At 34.8% G+C, this 20,911-nt stretch overlaps 2 protein-coding genes across 5 annotated transcripts in view; one reads left to right on the forward strand and one right to left on the reverse strand.

The window, feature by feature from the left end:
• The window catches only part of LOC118262358 (uncharacterized), a 119,854-nt gene that overhangs the window by 31,369 nt on the left and 67,574 nt on the right, over window positions 1-20,911 (reverse strand). The gene's annotated exons all lie outside the window — the stretch shown is intronic.
• LOC118262359 (CD82 antigen) overlaps window positions 1-20,911 on the forward strand; it is a 70,027-nt gene that overhangs the window by 14,151 nt on the left and 34,965 nt on the right. For both annotated transcript variants that reach the window (XM_035573620.2, XM_035573619.2), the window contains exon 2: window positions 6,968-7,050. The gene's annotated coding sequence lies outside the window, so the exon portion shown is untranslated. The remainder of the gene's footprint in view (window positions 1-6,967; window positions 7,051-20,911) is intronic.

Raw genomic sequence — 20,911 nt, forward strand, 5'->3', positions numbered from 1 at the left:
TGCGTTTTTATGTTGATTAACTACTTCACTCATTCACCGTCCTCTCGTTCTCTCCGGCAACAAGACGTGTGCCTTCTTTTTTAATGTATTCACCGTACTGTACCTCGTTTGTTGAGACAATCTTTATAATGGACTCCACATAAGTTGTTTTAGAATTTCAAGTATACGGGTGTAGCTCACATTTAAATTTGTATTTTGCCTCTTTTTCCGTATTCTTTTATATTCAAATGAAGACTTGTCGTACGGAACTACATAATATTCGTGTTCAACTCAAAGGTACAGGTGCAGGGACAGGATGGGAATGGGGTGAATGATGTTATTGTAGACGCGTCAACAAAATTACATTTCCTATTCATAAGAAGGAAGCTTTCCTCATACAATAGGAACGGTTATAACGCCATATTATCTGGCTATGTTAGTCAATTATATTACAAACTATGCGGTGTATCTTTACACAATTACTCGCTTTGTTATTAAAGTTGAGTATTTATTTGAAGATGTTATTTCTATCCGGCAGATACAATCTTTCTATTATTCAGCAGTTATAATTGCATTGCCACGCAGATTCCTATAAGTACAACAAACACAAAGTACGTAGACGTTAAAGATAAAGTCGTTGTAAGACAGAACAATACATGTTTACAAAGCGGCCACAAGAGGTTCCCATTTCCCGTGAAAGTTGTTAAAACAGTAATGCGTAATGAGAGCGTCGTCGGAGTCAGTTGTATGACAAATGGCGGGTTTCGCTTCTTTTATTTCATTTTTTCGATCTAGCGTCATACTTCGCAGTGACACTTAGAAAATTAGTTTTGTACTGTGAATAATGAGCATCTTTGGATATACATTGCTTTCGTTTTGCTCGCGACTTCGTCCGAGAAGATTTCTAAATTTTTCCATTCCCACGAGTATCGCGAGAGAGGTTATCTTAATTCTCACATATGTATTGCATAAGGAAGTTATGGTTACAATTTTATTTTTCTCTAGAGAATTTAAGTTTGCAGATATTTTTATTTGAATTCGCTTGTAAATTTTCTTTGTTGTTGCAGTCATGAATTCTTTGGTTGCAACATAGCAATTACTTTATAAGTAGATAAATAAAATAGGAAATAATATTTATTTATCACGTAAGTAATTTATTACATTGTGAAATAAAACGTGTTAGTGTTCGTATAGTCGCAGTAAAGCTGAATGGTGCGTGTGTTTGAATAACAATGTATAATTATTAGTAACTATCGTAAGTGACCCGGTTGTGGACTTTAAGAATTTTGTCGACTTTAAGTTATCACGAACATATTTCTTGTAAAAAGTCATTTAACATTTTCTTTGTTGTTGCAGTCATGAATTCTTTGGTTGCAACATAGCAATTACTTTATAAGTATATACTGATAAAATAGGAAACAATATTTATTTATCACGTAAATTATTTGTTACATTGTGAAATAAAACGTGTTAGTGTCCGTATAATCCTAGTAAAGCTGAATGGTGCGTGTGTTTGAATAACAATGTATAATTATTAGTAACTAGTTGGTATTTATCGAGTATTGTCATGTTGCCGTGTTGGAGTGGCGTGATACTGATTGTTATCGGGAAAAATCAACAGTCAACAGTAATGACGTGTTCTATTAAAAGCTACTTCAATAAACGAAATACAAAGTTCATTATTTGAATGGATTTTATTAGATACAGTTGTTCTACTGCAAAATGTTCTGCAGTATTGTTTCTACACCTCGTGATAACATCAAATTGAACCAGTAATCCTGATGGATGCATTAATTTATGGAAATACAGATAAATGTAGGTAATATTGTCAGTCACGACATTTGTACATTAAGAACACATCAAAAATCATTGTTTTTAAATCACGACAATGTGCTGACCTGATAGCGGCACACGTACGTTGGAAATGAAACGTTAACTTTAACTAACGACACTCGAGCACATACCTGTTAATACAGTCTAATTACATACTTGTTTGGAAAGTAAAGCTTTCTATTTGTACGAAGTTTTATGTTTGTCAAACAATTATTATATAACATGCAACAAATCATTTTGTTTTGTTCAGCTTACTTACAAGTATATGCTGCAGACAGTAGGAACAGCATGATAATGTAGAACCCTTCTCTTGTTTTATCTCTTAACTTCCCCAGAGTTGGATCCCAATAAAACACACAACAACTCGTAAAAATATTGAATGATGACAGTTTTATTACGACGCTTCGTAGATTGCAGTAAAATACAATAAAACCGAAAGACGAAATATAGCGAAATAGTTCATTTCAAACGTCAGAATGAAAAAGCGCTGTCAGCGGTTGCAAGCGGCTGGATTAGAAAATGTGGCGATGAATGTAAAGTTGGCTGCAGCAGGCGGATGCTTGGTTTTATTTCGAACGAGGTTTGCCGGCGCCGTCACTCACGACGTGTTACTTTTTTATTGCCTCGCTCTTTGCATAATGGTTTGATGGCGTCTATGTACAAACTGAGGTTTTCAATGTACAGGAACCACGGAGCGAATAGAATTTCCCTTATGTTTTCAAAGAACACAAGGTATAGTAATATATTGCTGATAACCTGTTTGTTTTCAAATTAATATTACAATACAAAGTTATAATTATACTGACAATGTATGAATATAAAAAGTACCGTATTTCAGCAAACACTCGCTTAAACATGGCGCTACAAAAGTGCTACGCAATGACGGCTACGGCGTAGTAGATTGCTACGAATACCGAATTTATGTTTATTTTAATATTTAACATGAATAAACATTGTTTGTTTAATAACTGATAATTTTAATAATAATTAAATCTGTCATGTTAGCGTTATGTCGGTTGACCACGATACATATTGCATGACGTTGTTTAACATTTTGTACAAGTATTATAAAAGTTATATTTGACTCTGCACACGCTGCCATGTGCCGAGATTGCAACGATCCTCATTTTATATTCCCTCAACGGATAATAATGATTTATTACAGCCAACTAGCCAGAATTTTTACATAATATATAACCTATACCAGTTCTCATAACATTTACTGGAAATAGCTGAACGTAATAATACACATTGGTTACTAATTCCGTCCTAAAATAGATCATATGGTTGTCTGCCAGTTCGAGTACTTTGTTCTGCCCACGCAAGCGTCCTTTTTGATGGTAATATTCCTTGAGTCATTGAACTATAAGACTGATATAATGATTAACTCATGCGCACAGAGGGGATGAAAGCAAATTCAGTTTTATTTGTTTTATTTCATATAATGTCAAATATGTATCGATGTCATTTTCATCTAAACGTTTATAAGTACCGTAACTTAATATTAGTTTGTAGTTCTCTGTGGTATTAGGAGTAACTACAAATTACTTCGGTTTGCCTGACTTGACAAAGAAAAGGTTTGAAACTGTTGTCGAAGCGTATTATTAAACACGTGTTGTACGATAATAACATTCGCCTACAAGTACGATGTTGTAAGACTTCCTGAGTAACAAACTGTAATTCTCGGGGACAGCCACATTTATGGCGAGTTGATTTTCAGCACCGGAAACTCCGCCATGTTGCGTGGACTGAGTAGCGGAAAAGGCGAAACCTCACTTCCGGTCAAGGCAGCTCGTTGTATTTTCTTTTTTTATGGTTTCTTTGTGAGGCAAAGAAATATGAAAGGTTCAGTTTCAACCCCGTACATGTGTCTACTTCTACTTAATGAGATACACTTCCTTATTGCGTTTCTGCAATGCTGAACATATTTAATGTGTTTGTTTTCTTATTGTGACATTGCCAACAGAAAAGAGTATAAATTGTGTCCAAGATCAGTGTAAAACTGATAGTTTGTTAGTGAGTTTAGTTGTGTGCCAGATAGAAACAATTGGGAGCGTCGTCATAAAAGTTAATAAAGCAATAAGGTCAGGCTAGTAAAATGTTCGCTGCACGCGCTCGGCTCCCACTTCGCACAATTTTTGTTCGCGTCTCCGTTTGAGTATTTCATATTGAAGTTGCTTTCATAACGGCTCCTTTGTAAATTATTAAGTATTTGAACAATGTTTTTCTTGTAAGAAAAGGAGACTCGACTTATTACCGATATTATAGCGAGGCTTGGAGGGTCAGAAAAATAACAAACGATAATGATAAAAGATACCGATTCCTTTGTTCGATATTAATTTAAATCATGAAAATATAATGATGTTAGTCATTAATTTCTTAAGGAAAGTCATAATTTTATAACGTCATTTTTTTATTTCAAAATAATTACTCATAAGTCATAAACAATCACTTACAAAGAATTTCAAAAATTATAATGTCGCTCAGGAAAATGTATGGCCGCTATAAAAATACTATAACAATACAATGGCGTACTGTAAACAGTAAAATATAGCACACGAAAACTATTAACACACATAATTATGACTAATAAGTATATAAATAGTGCCCTTCATTAACAAACACTGTGATACGATCTGTCCTTACGTGAATAAAGTCAGTGCATGGTATGGCATAATGTATGCATATAAATCTACATAAGTTCTAGTGACGTCGGCGTCGAATGAAAAGGAAGTGTCAAGGAAGTTTTATTGGGACCGCGCTATCGTTGTAAAATTTACGAGGGCGGTTCTGGTTTCGCCGTAAAATGTATTTGTCAACGATAACGCAGTAAATGGAGCGGTAATTCCGAATGTTGCCCGATGTCATCGAGCAACAACAATGTTTTTAGATTTTTTTAATTTTGTTGATATTGCATTGTAAGTGAAATAGTTGAGACAGTTTTTTTTCAAAGGAAACGTTTGATTGACATTTTATGTAACCCCAGGCTAGTCTTTGTTCAAAGGAATATAGTTATCAACTTGCAATTTTCATAGTAATAATTCTCCCAGATTTATGTCATGGAAACTGATAGAAAATTCAAAATCACAACAGTAAAATATTTTTATAATATAATGTTTATTTTGATACCTTCTATGTTTTATGTTTTTTATAAGCACTGTAAACAGTTTTAACATTAGGAAAGCTTGAGGTTTTGTTTTTTTAACGTACGTAATTTATTGACCAGTCAATCAACACTTAGGTAAATGTTGACATTATTGTTTGAAACTAGTTCAATATCTACATAGAAAAAATAAACCACGCGCCCAAAAATTCAGGCCTTTTTCTACGTGTTGTAAGAAGTCCATAAACCTTTCTCGAGGCGAGTATGCGCATTCCATTTAGTTATTACTCGGTGGGACATAGCGGCCATATTGCGTGCGACCGGGACCCGAGCCCCGTGACCCGCCACCTGTAATTACAAACATAAACCTCTACCTGTGTACAAATAGTTTAATGAAAGGGTGTTTAGTTACGCGACCCACTAGTTACCTGCAGCCCTTGATGAGTTAATACTGACAAATGAAGGAGCGACGTAATGATGCGAGGTGTACTCGCATTCAAGGTATCAATACATGTAACTATAAACAAGATGTTCGTCGGTTCGTTTGAACGAGCCTCAGCTTGATCACTTTAATCCCCATAATCTTTAGGGAATCCACCATTAATGAGGGATTCTAGCAATTGGTATTACGCAGATTAGTGATAGTGATTACAAATATGTTGTGTTACCATCACAGTACAGTAGGGATTACGGAGCGCGGAAGACTTAACGGGTTGCCGGGGCTCTGCCTCGAAGAGCAGGAGTAGGAACGGGGTGGCTTTTAGTCAGTAAGAGTCTGACACTCGCCTCACTACGGCGGGAGAAGTCTTTACCCCTTAAAATAAAGTACAGTAGGGATGTTGAAAAGGTTTATTTTAGTGATAAGGTTCCCACACAGCAGTTATATAACGTTAGAGACTGATTTAACATTTGTGTTTAAACAAATTATAACAGTAATTGTAGAGTATGTTTATTGCAAATGTTATATTGTTACACATTGTTGTATAACGTTATACATATAACTGCTGTGTCTTTATATTGATTGTAAATAAATTTTGACATTAAATAAAACGAAAATCAATTTCCGATATCCAAATCAAGTACAATATAACATTGATTTTAAAATTTATGTTAATTTTAGATGAATCAATTACAATAGTTTTTTCTAATAGACAGGTCGGTACTTAAATCAATGTGTTTTATAATGTTTTATGACTCTTAATAACTGAATATTAGTCATCACCATAACATGTAATAGTTGATGCTATCCTGAAGGTGATCTTGAATCTATTTCAGGAATGCCTCTATCGGTAACATTTTCCTTTGTAAAATACTTTGCTTTATATTTTCTAACCTAGATCAAATCTCGATCGTACGAATCCTGAGTAGGTACCTTAGTTTATGGGTCGCTCCAGTGAATCTATCTAGAGCGCGGAGCGTGTCGTCATTTTATGACTTTATTGGAATATCGGTAATAATGGAGAGAACTTTGACTTAGTTTTACAGTGATTTCATTATATCGAAAAACTGAGTCAAATTGTTCAAGATCTACGATCTTACATTTGGGGCAGGACAAAGAATAAGTGTACCCACACATACATATATGTATTGCTGAGCATTTTAAATATTCGCGATCTGGACAATATCAGCAAATAAACCGTATCAACGATTTGTAACATACTTTCTAGACAAGAACACAAAACCTATAAGGTTCGCCAGACAGATTTCAGAATTGTGAAAATGTTCTATGGTATCTTGATATTTATGTTATAAGAGTAGAACAAATAGGAGCAAGTTTCAAGTGTACCCAGCGAGTGAGTCCCGCGGGAGGAGGAGGGAGTTATCCTGCTCTCAAATTATTCATTAACTTAGACGAGCACTCTGTGCGTTCACCGTCACTGTTTGTGGTTGGCTAACGTTATTACCTCTAGCTTTGATTTCTACCAGTATTTATCTTTTGAGCTCAGTTGTACATTTACCCTTTTTTAATTTTAAGTCGTCATATGTTTTCAGTGATGTTCTATTTGTTTGGCCGGACAGTCGGTAAAATGTTCTCTCTGTTCATTTTTCCAGACAGCAGCTGTCCCCACCGGACTCGCAGCCGGCCACAATGGAGCTCATTATCTTGCGCCGGCTCCGACTCACCCAACTGAAAGGTACCGCACCCTAATGCCAACTATTTTCACATTACCCGCACACAACGCTTCCATGCAAATGACCCTCACATCAATGAAACTTCGCTCGAAATAAACCTACGTCACCATCGCTCTATTACGAAATACCTTTCCATTGAGGTTTTTAGTAGCAGGCTTTGTAAGTTAGTTCTAAAAATAACGCAATGGATTGTGTAACGACAGTTCGTGTTTGTTGTTTGTTTAGTGGTGTGGTGTGGTGGTAGTAGCGTTCCAGACGTCAGCTGATGCGTGTCGCTGGCGGCCTCTTCAGATCAATAGTTCGGGGATAGACGCTATGCTGTAACGGCCCTTTGTCGCCGAAGATAGACACGCGGCGTATTCCTTACTGACCGTACTACTTTATCTTGCTTTTAAAATAAAAACAGACACTCCAGTTCCGAGCAATAATATGTTATGCGTCTATTACCTAATTACAGATCTAAAAATTGTAAAAAGAACGGTGTTTGTCTCATTTTAGTATTTTCATTAATCTGGAACTCTTAATTGCGACCTTAGACGCAATTTAATTATGTCCCAGAAATAACATTAGCAAAATACATAATTCTTTGAACATGGACGACCTCGGTGCCTGTTGGGCAATATTAAGTAGATTAATAAACTTTGTTCAGAAGATCGTTAAAGTACGATATTATGTAGGAGTTTCCTGTTACTGGGGCGATCGATTCATTAGACGGACTTACGGGTTTTTCCATCAGCGCGTCAGGGATTAGCCAAGTATTGCTTCCTTAGCCTGCGTCTGCTCCGCCTAGGTACGTGGTGACGCGGATTATCTGGTATTACCACCCGATGGACTGATAATTGGTATCGAGCATCGAACTCGAGTTTATCACACTTGATCCCATTCCTCTAGAGTAAATTAATTCTAGTGCATTTACTACTTTATTTATAAGAAACTAAAACACACAGAATCGGGAAAGAGTACCTACATATTTGGAATGTGTAGCAAACTCAGCTGCAATATAGGTCAATGGTTGCATTTGACAAATTTATTTGGAACGACGGAAACCGATTTGAAGGCATTAAAAGTCTTGCATACAAAACAACATGTATTTCTATTTCGTTTCTGATTTCAAAATTCTTTTCGTATTCGTACAAATTGTCGTTTGATTTTTTCTTTGTTGAGTTGGAACTAGCGACAGTTTTGGAATTCTTTGTTGCCAGTTATTGTGCATTTATTGGAAGTGCGTCGTTTATCGTAAATTCAGGTCGAGAGTGGGTTACGTTGTCGATAAGACGAGGTGCCTCTCTATCGGCGAGATTGCTTTTATCGAAAGGTCCGGCCATGCTCCCATACCTGTGTAACGCCGCACCTCCCTAACCTCTTGTGGCGTTTACCTTTATCCACTTGCTTTTGAAATTTAAATGACATACATTCACATACCGGTGTACATAAATGCTTTTGAGGTAAATTGTCATATAAATGCGGAAGAGATTAACTGTGTCCGACGCTTTCATTGTGATAATTCTGAATTTAATGACCTGTTACGTTATTATACTCCAAATAAAAGTTAAATTAAATACATTTTTGTAGTGAATCTCCTGAATTTAAAAGTAAGATAATTGTGAATGTATAGGTACGTTGCTATGTCTATGTCTAATAACAATGCCGGGGTCTTTAGTACCCAATGTGTGTTAACTTTACTTTAGAGCGATTACGGTTTTGGTAAAGGTTTCTTACTTACACAAAAAGCGTTTTACTGGCACAGGACCTCAGCCAAATAAAGTATATTTCGTGGGATTTTTATAGTTCACTTCAGACGGATGTAATGAAAAAGTTTTTATGACCTGTATTGTTCATGAAATAAGGCGCGTAATGGTTCTACGAACTCGTATATGGCGTTTATAAGTACTGGTAATGGCAGTCGTGTCATTTTTCTCCAGATATAAACATACGAAAGCATTTAACTGCAAATCATTCGTAGCTCTAAATATAGCTGAGTTCCGCCATTCGTAGGTGCGCGCTACGAGCACGCTACGAGCGCGCTACGTTGCTACGCCGGCGCCGCTACCGACGTGACGTCTCGCTACGATGCGAGGTGCCGTTACGTGGCGCGGTTGAAATATTTGAAGTTTCTAACTATGCCAGCGATTACAAGCGCAACAACTAAAGCTTGTACCGATAACTTTGATGATATTAACATGTTGTCACATATTTAGTAAGTTTACTGTTATGATAGATACTTAATATTTTGACTCCAGTAATAAAGGTTTTCATAGTGTAGATAAAATGTATAGCTACTTTTGCTTGGTAAATATCTACGACGACATTAAAGAAAGAAAACTGAAACAATCACTGTAAATAGATAAAGAGGTAACTCTTCTGTCGCTGCACTTATAATAAAACAGATCAATCATCTTCCCGTTGTCGTGCCGCGCGCGAGATCCTGCAGTACTTAGACGGAGATATTATTATTGATTTTCTCTTTACTCGAATAACTGTGCGACTTGATTCTTTCACTTGTAGGTAAAAAACTTAGATGTTACGTAACATCTTAATATTGCATTGTGTTTGTCTGTTTCTACCATTTATATGAAAATCACGACGACCGCATTTTCTACATTACCATGTGGAACTAGGTGTGAGTCAGATAAAAAAGTTTTATGTAGTCTATTTACGAGTGTTTTATGTAAAGTGAGGGTGTTGAATCGCGTGTCAGATGCTAAGTTTAACTAGGCGGCGGCGGTGCGGCGTGGCGCGGCGTGGCGTGGTGCGGCGCGGCGTGCTGCCGTGTGTGTGTGTGTGTGTAGGTGATACACCGCTGCACGATGCACTGCGGGTACTCAGTACTTCGCTCCACTAATTCATGTTCATACGTCACTGCCTCCGTTATCGGGTTCCGGTGGCGTGTGCAGCAATACCATTTTATACGAACAATAATCTATTCAAACCGTTCGCTGAGGTAAACGAACCTCAGTGTTTATCACTTGGATCCACTTCACTGTAACTTGCGGCTGAATCAGCGTGGACTGGAGTGCCGCTGGAGTGCCGACAGCGTCACATCGTCACTCCGGTGTTACGACATCTATTGAATTTTAACAAAGGGAGCCACAGAAACAATCGTGCGCCCGATCCAATCTTTCATTAATTTACATAGCAATTGTTTACACTCCATCGAATTCGCAATAACAAACAGCGAGCGAACGACTTTCCCTCGATTTTATTGTTTATAATCACGTGTATTTCAAATGACCTACGAGTATAGGTCAATATACAACTAGATTTGGTTGGGTTTTTAAACTTATTTGAACAGAGGTCGCGTAGACTATTCGAGATCATAAACTTGATTCAACCTTTCAACACTACGAAGTGCTGAACACCGAGATATTTACAGTTTATCAGATACGACTTTATTATTCTTTTACGGAAAGTGGATTCCTAAAGTAAATATAAAATATGTGTATTCAAATGAAGTACCAGGAGGGTTTATGTAATATATTGTACGGCATAAGTTGACACTATTCAGTGGGGAAGGGGTTATGTGGTAGCTGCGTCGATTGTGAGGATCCTTTAGTCGATGTTCGCTTGTTGTCACGAAGCGGGCGCCGCACACACACATACATACCTTCATACTCTCTAGATATCCATCTATTGTAGCGTGCCAATGACTGCGATGTTCATATTCCGTGATGTGTTATAAAATGTTTTACAGTCAACATTTTTCACCCACGACCACGATATTTACCTGCTTTACGTATTTGGTCATTTCATTGTTGAACTTTTTATCACAGTTGCAGTTTAGTTTTTACCTTTGAAGTTTTTTTTAATTGATCTCTCATGTATTTATTTAAAATAATAAAGCTTTTGTGGTATTTTTTTATTATTAATTACTTAACAACCTTTAATATATTTTGTTTGGTTAAAAGGATAACAACGAAATAATAAATATGTACCACGCAACCGAATCTCGATAACAGTGTTGTTTGGAAAAATACAGGAGAAAACACACTTGTTATTGTTCGATAAAATTAGAACATTTTTATAACACGAAGATATAATAGCTTAGTCGTTCATCCTTTTTATTAAAACGCGAATGATCGTAATCGGGGGTTAACAAGCGGAAAATTAATTAGGGGCGATAAGCGTGTTTGTCGTGATAATTAGTAGTAAAGTCGGCGTGTTTACGTCAATATTGTAGCCTTACGATACATAGTACATGGCGAGTGACGCAGGTGCTATCTACATGTGCTTGTACTGTTGGCAACAGTAGTGCCTTGACACTAATTTAATATCGAAAGAGAATTACTCGTTTATTTCGACACGTGTGTGAAGAAACCATGAATAAACATGATAACTAATTAACAATAACAAGTTAATTGCAAACAATATTTTTTATTATAATACTAATCATACATAATTCTATTGGAATTATAATGTAATTGTATTATAAATTATAATTGTAATTCAAAGTTTAGCGTCTCGGCTCTGACGTAAGAACATGGAATGCTAATGTAAGTAAAGTTAGTGAATCCTTTATGTACGTCGCTAGGGTCGAACTCGAACAGTCCTCCAGAGATAGTTGGGATCTAAGTTGGCAGGGCAGACTCTGGAACTAGTTGTAATCAATAGGGAGACTTTCGATTCCACGTACAGAGCGACCTATCCAGACTATTAGTAGTTTAATCGAGGATTAAACTTTATAGATCACTTTATTTGGTTAGAACACATTGAAATCGAATATTAAGAATTTTAATTTCATGCCTTACTGTTTATTTGTAAGTGTCTTAATATTGATCCAATAGTTTAGTTAATGTATTCAATGAACAATTAAAGCGCTGAACAAAGCTAACTCCAGAAAACTCTTAACATAATTACAAAGAATCTATTTCAAAAAATATGTTTTCAAGTACTAGATATTTCCAAATATTCCTCTCAACTTCTACAGACGTTAACAACTTGACACAAAATCATAAGAAACTTGTTCATGCATAACTTTCTTCCAAGAATTCATGGAATTACACTTAAAATCAGTTTCACGTTCAGCCCTAGAGTACAGCCGACAGTTGAGAACATGTAACTGCATCTTAATAAGCTAAGAGTGCACGTACACAGAGCAGAATTCAATTTGCTGTACTGCAAGTGCCTCGTAACGACCACTGCTGAAGTTACGGACTCGTATCGTCGCCAACAAACGTCTCAACAATACAACTACACTTTGCACAGATACCACAGCAGGTCAAACTACTCCAATCTGTCTAACTTCTGTATTACGTTTTGAACTTTAACGTTTTGTCGTAAAATCGAAAATCTATTGAAGAGGTAAGACAAAGTTGATCTGCTGGCGTTTATACTACTCTGTACCACATGATTGCCCACGTGACGAGATAAAAATGTTGTTACTCCCACACGAAAAGTTCACTTTATTAATTTCTCGTGTAGGTCGATTTTTCATTGACACTAACGCAACAGTCTAATTAATTCTGGTGCTTCTTTTGAAAAATCTCTGATAAAGTTATAAATTACAATATGTGTGTCAAAAGTTTTAAAACAAGATCCGTGACAGATTTTTATTTATATTATTTCGTGAACAAACAATGTTTTCATATCCAGAAAATGATTTCATCGTCGCCTCGTCCGCCATACTTTGGGTAGTGGTACCAATTTTCGTTTCCAAAGTAGAGAAGAGTCTGTTTATTATAGTTCGCCCGAGTTTCCAGTGCTATATAATTCGGCGATGCCTTTAAGTTTTTAAGATCGCGCTTCACTGCATTCGCCTTGTAATTAGTTTATACAAACTTATTGAAGGCAAAAAGAACAAATAATAAAATAGCTTTACAATGCATAAAACACAACTTCGAAAATAAACTAGACAAGGTAAAAGTAGTAGTATGTGGCATGGGAAATGTCAAGATGTGTTCAAAGTACATAAATCTTGCATAAACTTTGTACGACTGTCGGTCGGTTAAAAATAACAGATACTTTGTTCTAACTTAAACTTCTTCTTCTACGTCAATAAAAGAAAGTAAAGTTTTGTTGTTCTTTTTTTAAAAATTTACATAGACTTGATTTTTTCAGTGTATAAGAATAACTAACTAAGACAAAAAGTTTCATAAATTACAAAAATGTAGTTTCCATAAATTGGAAAAGTACCAATTTCAGCGAAAAATGTGTGGCCGCCTTACTCTTGGCAATCTCGGAATATTATCAGTAAAACCATTTTAAAATTCTATTCTGCAGGAGAAATTTAGTTTAAATTGTATTCAACATAAATATAACCTAAAAATGATACGCACGGCATGTTTTGGCAACTAAATAATGTGAATTTTGGTATTAACTTGTAGTCAGGTATCGACCGACAAATTATTATGAATAAATCATAATTTTATATATAATGGCTTAGAAAAGAAAATATATTACAAAAATACACGACGAAAAATATCAAAAAATACAAACAAAATAAGATACCATCGATGAATAAATCAATATGTTTAACGGCTAACATAAGAACGTATTAATAAAATAGTTATCATACAACAAAATAAATACCAAAATCGTAATCTACATTTCATATTGTTACATCATAGTATGAAAAGCTGCACATTACAGGGACGCATTCTACTTAGTGTTGCCCAGCAAGAGTCTTGCAAGTCTCGCATTTACCAATTAGCCAACTTAAATTTTTCATACGATAAGATTTAACTGTATTAAATACCCGGCAAGAGTCTTGCTAGTCTCACAAATACTTATTATAGTAAAAAATAGCATTAGGCTAATGCTATTTTTTATATGCTAGGTGCTTTTGATCTTACAATGACGAAACAGAATAGCTAGTATACTATACTTTGAGGTTGTTTAATAGCGGCCACACCTTACAATATAACTGTATAGTTAAATCTGCACAATACAGTTAATACTGCAGCTAAATCATAATCGTATAAAAAAATTCAGTTGGTTAATTGGTAAATGCGAGACTTGCAAGACTCTTGCTGGGCAACACTAATTCTATTTGTGTCGTTAATTCTATGATATCTCTGTAATGACATGCGGCGTTGTTTATCAGACGAGTGACTAAAGGTATTAACGTACGTCCTATTGTGGGTGTAGTGCACACCAGCGTTTATGTAAGCATTGCGACTAATGAGCGCGGAGGCCGGACGCTCTCACATTTCCATGACGTGTGTAACGAGCCTTTGATGACACTCATTGCCACATTACACCCATTGCCTTTTTTGTTGAATTTATTCGCGACGGCCTTTCGGGAAAAATGTTAATTGAATTTTAATTAACACTCGGTGAAATGGACACTCATTTATCTTAGATGTCAATTGCTCGTTATGACTGTGAAAAGTTAAATAAAAATGTTTTGATTTTATACAACAAGAGAAACACGGGGTTTAAAAACAAACGGAGTGCAATAAACACTACTTAAGCGATAATTGAGTAACAAAATAGTTTGATAAAAGGACCATTTCACATAAGGTACATGATTACATGGTACATGATTTACTAGTAATCTTTACATTAATATCATATTCAGCAATAAACGATGTATTTCAGGTTTACTACGGAACGTTATTATTTCGATTTTACAGTGCCGCGCCGGTAAAGGAATCGGATTAATTAGTCGAGTTCTGCGAAATTGTAAAACGTGTATGGATATCATTCCGATTCAATGTTAACACTCTTTTACCAGGATTTTCAGCACAAATATTGTACGATTTTATGGACATTTAATTATTTCATTCTCGATCTGAACAAATAATGCGCACAAGATTAATTCTTTTTGGGAATATAAGAGGATTTATTTATTATTTGCACGTGTTGCATATTACATTAATTTATGTGGGGTGCTCACACACCGAGTCGGGTAAATATTTAATTTTCCGATCTGTTGTTGCATAACGTGGGTGTTAATTATTTTAAAACTATTTGTAGCGTGTATGTTTCTATTTTTGTGGTTGAAATTAGTTCTGAGGTAAACACAGCTGTCTAGTATCGACTAAAGTTGGGTAGTAATTGTTGTATGTATTTTGTTTCTTCGAGTATATTTGTACAAACCGATTTTAGGTTAAGTGTTCGTCTGTAGTGCGTAGTAAAGTTTATTGCTTTCCACTGTACTTATATTGTTAGCACACGTACCGTCTGTTATGGTAATTTGCCACTCATTGAGTGCTTTTCACGCTGTTTTGAACTTTACACCTCCAACGCGAACATTATTGTTTATGACGATATTATTAGATGTTAGTAGTTTCCACATTCAGAACTGGACATTGAAAGAAGTAAATAGTGTTTTACTCTTCTCTTCTTTTTCAGCAATAATAAGGAGATTTAAAATACAAAAAGAAAGAAGATCAAAAATTTACCATACTGTCGTAGAGACATTTAATGATTGCTTAAATTATACCTTAGTAGCGATTTTGTTCCGAAAACAATCACTAAAGACTGGGTTAAGTAACCATTAAATGACTCTGAGTATGGCTGTTATGTTTTACCCAACTAAAGCGATTCTTGTTATTAGTTTTTGAAGAAAATTGTTATCTAAAAAATTTGGATCTCATAACGAAACCTGTGGTAAAGAGATGACAGATAGTGGACGCTTTAGGAGTCATGTTTATGTCCTTTTTATGCAGAACCTTTTATATTTGAGTATTGACATGTTCACAAGATCCCATAGCTTTCAGTTTTACGATGATATGACCCCACAAAGATTACTCACACAGATGGCACATTTGTGTTTATTTAGTTCCTCATTCAGATCATCGTAATACCTACTAGTATTGTAGTTAGGTATATACATATAGTGTAGCGTATTGATGGAAAGGCTGAATAAATATTTTGAGTTCCAGTTTTTATATCCAGAGTAGTCTTGAGTTAAGAAATTTAACATCTAAAATGTCTAAGACAAATCTCACAAACTTTCCAACGTAATAATGCTGTAGGTTTTTAATTCCAAATTACTGTTACTTTTTAATTATACCACTTTTTCATATGTATACGTACCTACGAGTACGTATAAAAAAATAAAGGCCTTCTAATAAAAAAGCTTCACTCATATTATTTCTATCTCGCTGAAGTCCAATTTTTGTATGAAAGCAAAATCAGTGTGGCATGACGCCCGGCTGTCCTGTGACGTCATGAAGGGCCGTCTGACGTCACACACAAATATATTAACTGAATCTCCTGTTTGTGTTGAGCAGCTATTTGTTAGATGAAAATGTCGTACATACATTGTTGTATATACTTGTATCTATACATATATCCTGATGAAAATAGCCCACATCAAACATATATGGAAAGTAGCAATCACTGTCATTATTTGAATATAATATTAACACTTGAGTGTTTTTGGTGATTAAGTTAACATACATGTTAGCTTTTACGTGCAGTTAGTGTTTTACGAATGGAATGATATACATTACTTTTTGACGCATTAAGTATCACGTAGATAATAGTATAATATGTACTTACGGATTCGTAAGTGGGTGACTACCGATATTTTCTTAGTACTCAAAGACACCCTTTATCTGGTTTTTATATTCAGAGCGTTTATTAAAATATCGTCAACATATATGTGTTTGTAATACATATTTGTATAATATGTATTTGCAATAGTGAGCGACACATATAAATACAAAGTACTAGTTGTATTTCAAACACAAATAAATACGTTGTTTGTAAATAAAGGCAAATATGTCGACATTTCCAATCTAAACCTGTTTGCAATGACTCGTGTTTAAATTGTATAAAATATGAAATTGAACGTGCCTCGTTACCGGTGTTGTCACACCGGAAAAATAAAATTGTGCGTGTGTTCCGTCCACACAGAGTTTATGTTACGGAAATTGGTAGTTCACAATGAATTTTTGTTTTAATTTTTCATTTTTATCGATGGCAGTTATTTAGTTTTTAGTGGGAAGTAATAAAATATGTCGGTTTACAAATATCGGAATTCTTTTTTGATTCAACTTTTTTTAATGCAGGTAATAATCTCTCTTCTCTAACTTCTGTTGATTCAGGTCTTAAGGTATAAGTCTAAAAGATGTCCTAGTCTGTAAGTAGTTACTAACATTTTTAAATGGCAGACATAGCACTTAGTCAAATTAAGTGTTTCGAATAGTTTAGTTTAATTTGAAATACATTGGGTCAATTTTAAAACCAATGTTCTCTCGTCACATTTAGTCGAGTCTTATTTACAGCTACCAAACCAAGAAAGCTGTCAAAACTATTATGAAATACGTATATCACCTGTATAGCAGATGTAATAAAACGTGGCGAGGGCAAAATATACACTCCACATATACAAGTTGCTAGAGAGAAGTGGAAACGCAACGTATCGCCGGCTCGCAAATTGCATTTTAAAATGGAACGCGTTGAACCCGCGGTTTATGTATTGTTGTATCTATACCGGTTTTATATTTTAACTAGCTTTTGCCCGCGACTTCGTTCGCGTGGAATAGTGACTTCCGGCAAATTTTTGGTTTTAACCACATAGTTCCCGATCTCGCGGGATCTCTTCAAAAATGAGATGTGCAAGATATTCCAGGGAACTCTTCAAAAATCAACATAATGAGCTCTGCGTTTGAATTTAATAGAAACGGACTTAAACTAACTTAAAACTAAAGAAAGCTACGAATTACGAATTTATAACAATTAAAAAAGAAACTATATTACAACCTATCCTCTATGCTATAATAACCAAGCTTAAACTAAATAATTTAAAAGAAACGACTTAAATCTAATCTAATTAATTTATAAATTAGACTTACAATTTTATTAAAAAAACTAACCTACGTTAAATAGTTAACCAGAAAACCAGGAAAACCCAACAAATAAACTTATTAATTGACAAATACAACGAAACTAATTTAGAATATACGAAACAGCAGGACCACTACAGACAAATAATCATACGACTGATAATACACTTTTTCTACGATAGTACCGAAGCGCTCGGCCGATACCCAACCAAATGAATGTAACGAAACCATAGCGCGATCTATTTCGATCCCAACGCCATCTATCGAGGATAAAGACAACTTGGATTATTTATTTATACTCCGTTCGGGCATTTTCTTTGTACTAAAAGTTTAATTATATTGATATTATTTTTTTCATACCTTTTTACTATTTATTTACTTTTTTCGATGAATTAAAACAATAACATGAACCGAAGTCGTGTAACGATCGACATAGAATTATCTATACTCCGTTAGAGCATTTTCTTTGTACTAAATGTTTTATTATATTGATATTATTTTTTTCATACCTTTTTACTATTTATTTACTTTTTTTCGATGAATTAAAACAATAACATGAACCGAAGTCGTGTAACGATCGACATAATAATAATAATAATAAGGCAGCTTGTGGCGAGCTGTTGGGCAGTGGCGACCCCACGGACCTGACTCCCGGGAGAGGCCCTACTTTTTAACTCCGGTTGGTACTCGTGACTATCCGGAGTGGCCTCTCTTACCTCACTCTTGCCTTAATCGGCTGGTTTGAGTGGAGATTCGCAAGAGTGGAGTTGCCTTCAGCTCCACTTGGGGGAAGGACGTATCCCAGTAAGATGCTGGTAGGGGTCTTGACCGTACTTCCGGGATTGCTCTGATAGCCGTGGGATGCCCATCCTTCCTCAAGCAGCTCAACGGATGTTGCTTACCTTGTCGCTACATGCTAGCGGCCGTTTCCGGGGCCCACTATTGAGTTTGCGAGTCACCCCCTGCCTGTTTATCCGTATTTTTCAATATTGGTCAGGGGCAGGGGCCATAGTCCCCATAGTTAACCGGTTAACTATTCCACAGCCACCCACACCCATATCCCTATCATTTCCTTTTACCATATCTCACAATAGTCCTGCATCAACCGGGGATTGTCCTTTGGTGTACTTCCATAGTGCATACAGGGATAATCGCCGGCTGATGTCCCATTACATTTAGATCAAAATTGTTCAACGGGCCTCTGCGAGTTGGCTTCGGCCCCTCGTACGCCTTCCAAAGGTCCGGGACCCTGTGGTCCCGTGATTATGTAAGGAACAAACATAATAATAATAAAAATACATAGAATTATTTATAAATAATTATTTCTTATTATTTATAAATAATTTATTTCTTATTTTTATTTTTTGATTTTTGAAATAAAAATATATCTATGTCCTTTCTAAGGTTCTAAACTATATCTGTACCAAATTTCAACCAAATCCGTCAAATAGTTGCGGAGATTAATGGTATAAGCATAGAATGTTCGACGTGATTCTTTAATTTGACATAACTTTTTAATTTATGAACCGATTGACATGAAATAAACACTAAATGTAAATTTAAGCATCCCACAATATATTCGTGAAAACCGCATCCAACTCGGATCAGCCGTTTCTGAGATTAGCGTGCACAGACAAACAGACAAACAGACAAAAAAAAAGTTAATTACATTTTTGGGTTCGACATCGACATAACAATAACCCCTGCTATTTTTTTTATTTTTATTTTCAACTAGCTTTTGCCCGCGACTTCGTTCGCGTGGAATAGTGACTTCCGGCAAATTTTTGGTTTTAACCACATAGTTCCCATAGCTATAGGCTGATGATGATGATGATGAGTTGCCGATCTCGCGGGATCTCTTCAAAAATGAGATGTGGAAGATATTCCAGGGAACTCTTCAAAAATCAACATAATGAGCTCTGCGTTTGATTTTAATAGATGTATACTTACTTAGGGCATTGAAAAAATAGTTTAAAAACGGACTTAAACTAACTTAAAACTAAAGAAAGCTACGAATTACGAATTTATAACAATTAAAAAAGAAATTATATTAGAACCTATCCTTTATGCTATAATAACCAAGCTTAAACTAAATAATTTAAAAGAAACGACTTAAATCTAATCTAATTAATTTATAAATTAGACTTACAATTTTATTAAAAAAACTAACTACAGTAACTACTAATAATCGATATCAAACTAAACCTACGTTAAAAAGTTAAACCAGAAAACCAGGAAAACCCAACAAATAAACTTATTAATTGACAAATTCAACGAAACCAATTTAGAATATACGAAACAGCAGGACCACTACAGACAAATAATCATACGACTGATAATACACATTTTCTACAATAGTACCGAAGCGCTCGGCCGATACCCAACCAAATAATTGTAACAAAACCATAGCGCAATCTATTTCGATCCCAACGCCATCTATCGAGGATAAAGACAACTTGGATTATTTATTTATACTCCGTTCGGGCATTTTCTTTGTACTAAAAGTTTAATTATATTGATATAATTTTTTTCATACCTTTTTACTATTTGTTAACTTTTTTCCATGAATTAAAACAATAACATGAACCGAAGTCGTGTAACGATCGACATAGAATTATCTATACTCCGTTAGAGCGTTTTCTTTGTACTAAAAGTTGTATTATGTTATATTTTTCATTGCTTTTTACTATTTTGTAAAAACAAATTTCCAATAAATTAAAACAATAACATGAACTGAACAATTGTAATTACACCATTGCGCGATCAACGCCATCTATCTACGGAGTATAGGAACAGCCCGACATTGTTCAATTCCGTACTATAAGTACGAAATTGAACAATAGATGGCGCTGTATGTCCGGAATAAATTTATTTTTTATTTTATTTTTTTTATTTTTATTTTATTTTTATTTTATTTTTATTTTATTTTTATTTTATTTTTATTTTTATATATATTTTATTTTTATTTTTATTTTATTTTATTTTTATTTTATTTTTATTTTATTTTTATTTTATTTTTATATTTATTTTTATTTTATTTTTATTTTATTTTTATTTTATTTTTATTTTATTTTTATTTTATTTTTATTTTATTTTTATTTTATTTTTATTTTATTTTTATTTTATT

Source organism: Spodoptera frugiperda, chromosome 12, assembly GCF_023101765.2.
Source record: "Spodoptera frugiperda isolate SF20-4 chromosome 12, AGI-APGP_CSIRO_Sfru_2.0, whole genome shotgun sequence".
Taxonomy (NCBI): domain Eukaryota; kingdom Metazoa; phylum Arthropoda; class Insecta; order Lepidoptera; family Noctuidae; genus Spodoptera; species Spodoptera frugiperda.